We start from the raw sequence: 6,222 nt of genomic DNA on the forward strand, positions 1-6,222 counted from the left end.
ACATGTTGTCCACAGTCACATTTTATGAATTGACTTGTCAGATGTTTTATATAAGTTTTTGTTTTCCTGCAGTTACAGTGATAACAGACACCAGAGCTTCTTAGCCAATTAAAATCAAGGAAAATAGTCAGATCTGACAACATGTCATGCCTATAGCTTCACAAGTGTATAGATATGTGTAAAAAAAAAGAAAAGAAGAGCATTTAAGCCAAACGGGTTTGACAGGGGGGGAAGGGGTGGGCACTCTATCGCTTGCCCTCTAAAAGCAAGGATGTATGTTTTGTGATTTAACCTTTTTACCTCTAAGGATATTGTTTTGGAAGTGTCTAGGAGGACAGACGTACTCTTTCCTGGTACCTGATATTTTTGACCTGAGGTTACCTGCAGGTTTACTAATGCTTGCAAGATGATTTGTAAGAGTACAGGTATCAAAAAGTAGAATCACTACAACAAAAGTTCAGGCAAACCCTTTAATAGCAGCATCAAATGGTCACTTGAATCTGGTAAATTTTCAATCTGCGTAGTTCATTTCATTTTTTAGGCACAATTTAACATGGCTGAGATTTCATTACCCGATGCATCCTTAAAATGTTGTCTTCATGAGATGTTGAAGCAAATGTTGTGTTTATATGAGCAGAATTGCATGTAGTTAGAAGAAATGTTTTTTGTTGTTGTAATTTTACACCTGTCTGCAATGACACAATTACCTGAAGGTAAAATATAGTTGTAAAACACACAAGTATCCTGCAAAAGAAAAGAGTGAATGATAACAACCAGTGCAGCTACTAGAATTTCTCAAAAGTCTTTACAGAGCAGTCTAAACAGCCAACTTGAATCAAATCAAAATTGGTTTGCAAATGATGAACTGGGCTTGTAAAAGCTGGTGTAGTTTTAAGTGATCAGTCACTGACTATACATGATCATGCATCTATTGATAATTCTTGAATGAATTACTGTAAAAGTAAACTGCTTTCGTTAAATCATTTCGAATAAATTGGTCAAACTTCACTAATAGTCATAGAAATATATATATACTAGTATTCAGTATTTATATTCTAGAAATGAAAATGATTAAAAATCAGGATTTGCAGTTTCTTTCAATCATAACTAGTTCTAATGCTATGAAATACATCTCGTACAAGTACTTTATGGGAAGTGAGCAATACATTTTGATTCTGTCAATATCAAGTTCTCGAAGGACTAATATTGGATTAGGAGGGGTTAGTTCTGTGTATGTAGTCTCACATATATACATATATATACTCCTTGAGGTGAACTATCATCAACTCTGCATCTTTCTAGACAGGTGCCAAACCTAGCCTCAGATTATTTGATCCATGTGGCACGAATACTTATTAAAATCTCGACAAGTAGACAACACCCTTCTAGAAAGCCCAAGTCCTATGATAGCTCTGAGGTTTGAATGAATATTTCCTGTGAATGAGCCAAAATTGCTTCTGAATGAGTATGCTTATTGCAGATACTTTATATATTTCTAAATGGATTGTAGTGGAATGATTTTAATGTTGTTGAGAAAATAATTACCATTTCTGAAAGTAATGGGACCAACCACCAGATATCCAAAAGTATTCTTGGTTTTATTTTTCACTTCTCACAATATTTGATTGACTTCAGGAAGAAAGGATTTGATTTCCCTGTGACAGAGATATGTAGGCCTGAATTCTAAAAAGAAGTTACCCTTATATTGTAATTGTTTCGTTCCCTGCAGTACATGGTGTTAATCACATGAACTTGTAATAACTGTATGGATTGATAATACTAATAAGAAATACATTATGTACACTGTCTGGTCCATGGACTATTCTTGGGCAATTCCTTGAAAAACTTACATTTACAATGGGGAAAATCATGTTATGTAGTACAATTTTATTTGGAGTGTGTTCTGAATTTCAGACTTCGCTAAGATCATATTGATTGGACACTGGAAATGCAAGTTTTGATGACATGGCACAAGGGTAATGATTGGACATGTTGTCGTTAATGAAGTGTCTAGCACATGTTTATCTCGTCAAATTTAATATGAAAGAACAATCTTGAGGATGTGAAGCTTGGGTTAGGTGTTATTAGTCAACAGGATGCTTGTCACAGTTTACCTGGAGACTGTTTCACAAGACCTTCAGAAATCTAAGTTCAGGGACATACATGTGCATATATAGTAGTGTCTTAATACTGTGGGTGCATTCAAGCAACTTTTTTATAGGCTATTGGCACAAACAAATCACAAATCAGAATTGCCAACACAAAACTGCAGGGAAGCAAGACATCCACAGTTCAACTTTGAGTGCATACACACTAGATTCTTTACAATTCTTGACCGAATCCACTAGCATACCAATAAAATGATTGCATAGAATCATGATTGAGATCTCTTTGGTGTTCAAAAGATTTTCAGCAAACTTGAATCATGTTACAAAACACAATCGTTTTCAGCATTTCCTGTCAGTGTGGTTTTAAAGATGTTGATTGATATTGATAAACATCTTTGAAATCTATGATTCTAGGAGTTGAAAATGGGTTGCTTGAACCATGGACCCTCTCGAACTCATGTATTTGTAAATTAAGTTATCCAATAAATGTATTTTTTAAAGGGTTTGTGTAGCAGGGCCTGAGGCTTGCACCTGTATTGAATCAGTTTCTGATCAGAGCAGCTTGGTCCAGTATAAAAAAAAGACTTGTTAAACCGCTCCATGGTTCAACCTGTCCCTACAAGACAGGTGACAAGGGTCAACTAGAATGGGTCATTCTGCCGTCATCAAATCTTAAGTGTATGGTATTCATGAAAGTGCAAACTTAGGAATATGTATACTTCATTAGGAAAATAACCTGTAATATAAGAACTTGTTCAGACCTCAAAATAAACAATAACCATTTCATGTAATTACATCGTCTTGAACCAACCCATGAGCTGATAATTAAATTGCAGGCATCTGATTTCAGATTTTTTTGTTTTGATTTTCAGCTTAATTTCAGCTTATTTTTGGCCTTCCTCTGTACAAAAAGTATGGGAGCTCTTTCTATTTCAGACTTTTTCAACACTCTTCAGCTTTTTTCAGATCTTTTTATTTGTGACCACTCACACCCCTGATTGAAAAGGCAGAGGTTGAAAAGTTCTCTAAGTCATGATCCTCTTTGGTGTTTTTCTTATTTGAGCATAATAGACAGCTGTCATATACTCATGTGCATTGCTGTTCTATTTGCTTCTTTTCTTTTTTTATTAATTTATATATTTTTTATTGTTTTTTATTGTTTTTATTCATTTATTTAGTTTTATTCATTTATTCTTAAAAATTATTAATTTTTATTTGTTTATCTAGTTATTCACTCATTTGTATATTTAACCATTTATTAACTGTTTATTGGGGAATTGAAGATTAGCATTGCAATTTTCAGTTGGTGCAAAGTGAAAAACAGAAGTTTTAATAAGTCATAGGTTGATCCAATCACAGGAAGTATTCTTGACATAGAACAGGAAGGATTCATGCCGATGCAGACCTTATTTCCCTCCTTACATGAGCATGAATAACCATATTAGGGACATTATCAGCAAATACATGGTGGGAAATACTGACAACTGTTTCAAGTGACAGCTTTGATCAGATGTTCCACAGCAAATTTTGTTTGACTTAATAAGCAACAAGTTTTCCTCCAGAGATTCAGGATTTAGATTTTCCCTTGGCAAATACATTTAGTTTTTCCCTTGGCAAATACATTTAGAATGAAACCTTGTGGACATATAAAGAAAGGTATATACATGTACCATTCACGAATTTATAATAAATTAGATTGTAGATTAATTGTTGATCAGTTTTGGGGTCGTTTAATGGGTAAAAAATTGGGGGAAGTCTTATTTTCCCCCAAGTCCAAGTAAAAACGGTGAGTGAAAGGTTATAATTAGGGACTTGGACCTCTTGCATAATTGGTTTAGGGATGATTACATCTATATTTAGAGATAATGCTCTCCCCTTTTGCTCTTCCCCCTCTGATTAATTTCACACAGATTGGTCTTGTCCCCGGCAACGATCAACAAACCAGTCCATGATCTTCTCTGATCAGGAACAGCAAATTTGTTCTTAATTAGAAGCACTTCCATGTGTTGTACAGGAGGGTAGATGAAAGTGTCCTTTTAGCCCGAGGATGGCTTCCTATATTTAGTACCATAGGGTTGTCATTATGCCGCCATAAAACAAGCAGAATAAATGGGCCAAATTTAAAATTTGCTTTTCATTTTCTAGGCATAACAAGCATACATGTCGATCTTAATTTTCTTCTCTTTACTGAAGATTTCATGTAGTTCAGTAGTTCTCAATGTAAATTATATCTAAACTGTACATAGTGAATTTACATGTTTGGCATTTCTGGCATCAATGATTCTGTTGACTTTGTTTTCCATTACCAGATGCATATTGCTGTGAATTTTGTGAAAATAGAAATTAATTGCTGTCTGATATTACATTGATTCTGGAAATATCCTTTTCATAGACTTTTTCCCCCTTTCCTGAATTAACACTAGTGTGGACTGAATGCAAATCATGATAATACAGCCTGGCAATAAAGTTTGCTTACATGAATTCAGGAGTAGTCCATATTTCAAAAATTCATTACAGTGAGGAAATAGTGTGGTTCATTGTCATTATGAGTCCCTGCAGTACCTACATGGAAAAACAAGACCTTTGACCACAGAATAAGTAGCATTATTTGAGAATCCCTTTCAAGAATTAAAAATGAGATGGAGTGTGGATCAAATCCTCCTGAAAGCAGCACTTAAATATATAGGCCTTATTTTCTTTGACTTAACGTGATTTGATACAAGCCACATCCGATCAACATCCACATCCCATGAAAGGGGTAATGGTTGAACAATTTTATTGGTTGGGCCATTTCAGAATTGATGAAGAAATGATCAAGATCATTAACCTGTAGAAAGATTCTTTAAAGATGAAAGTTAAGGATTTACCTTTTGAAACCACTTGCTTCAGTATACGTTTAAAGGTCAAGATCCGTTTCATCTTGCTAATTAATCTTCCTCTATAGTCTTGATTTTTATAAGTATTCCTCAATAAACATCACATTGTAGATCAAGAACTCTCAAGGTCAGTGTTGCTCAGGAATCCATGTTACATATTCCGTTCAATCATCAAGGTACATCCAATCAGCACACTGCAATCTATCAAGTAGCTTGCACCTATGGTTAAATTTTAGTAAGGTAACGATTGGGTTTCAGCGCACCAGACTTTCATTTTATAGATCATTGTCATGGAGGGAGTAAAAACAATTCACATTGACATTCCTGTATTCTATTGATTCTTACACAGGATCTTGACAGATATTCTTCAGAGTTCAGACTCCCTGTGTCATTCAATAGTTCTGCTCTTCCCTTTATCTAAATCCTTATTGAATTGTGTAGTTGGAAACTTGATATCCTTTCTTAATGTCAATCAGAGCATCTGATTATTTGAAGACATTTTTCATCTAGAGTTCTGTTTGCTGTAGATGTTGATTATAGACCTCACAGGTTCCAGGGTTCCATCTGTGCAAGTTCATGAATACACTTGCATCAATAATTTTCTCAAAAAAGGATAAACAGCTGTACCTCAAAAATATGACATTGGTTCTAGATGATGATATGAACTTGATAATATAGGATCCTATGATTGACTCTGTCCTGTTAAATTTGTTTTAGAAAGATGCTGATCTTACAATGTATGAAGAATGGTGAAATCCATACTTCAGGTCAAGTCAGGGCATCAGATTCATATTTGAAGACAACTGGTCTGTTGGAGCTCCTTGCTATGGAAATGCTCATTGTCATCTTGATGTATACATATGCAGTTATGATCAAGCTTGGCATGCAGGCCTAAAGCATCTTTTTTTTTAAGGTGTGAAACTCTGTACCTTGTTAGGCATGATACCATTTTGGCGGATAAACCATGTTCACACAGGAAAGAAAAAAGGTGAAGCTCTGTGTTAGCACTCTGTAACCTTGTCCACTAATTGTTGGATAATAAGGAAGCTAAAATGCTCTTTGGGGAATACTGTCTGTCACAATTGATTCATCATTTCACTTCTGATTGAAATTGTCACGATTCAGAACCAGACAACTTTGTTATTATAGTTTGTCCATCATGTCCCAAAGCCTTCAACCCCTACTAAATATTATTGATTATATATGCCTCATTCATGAACATCATTCAATGGTTCTTG

The sequence above is a fragment of the Lytechinus pictus genome, chromosome 3 (assembly GCF_037042905.1).
Source record: "Lytechinus pictus isolate F3 Inbred chromosome 3, Lp3.0, whole genome shotgun sequence".
NCBI lineage: Eukaryota > Metazoa > Echinodermata > Echinoidea > Temnopleuroida > Toxopneustidae > Lytechinus > Lytechinus pictus.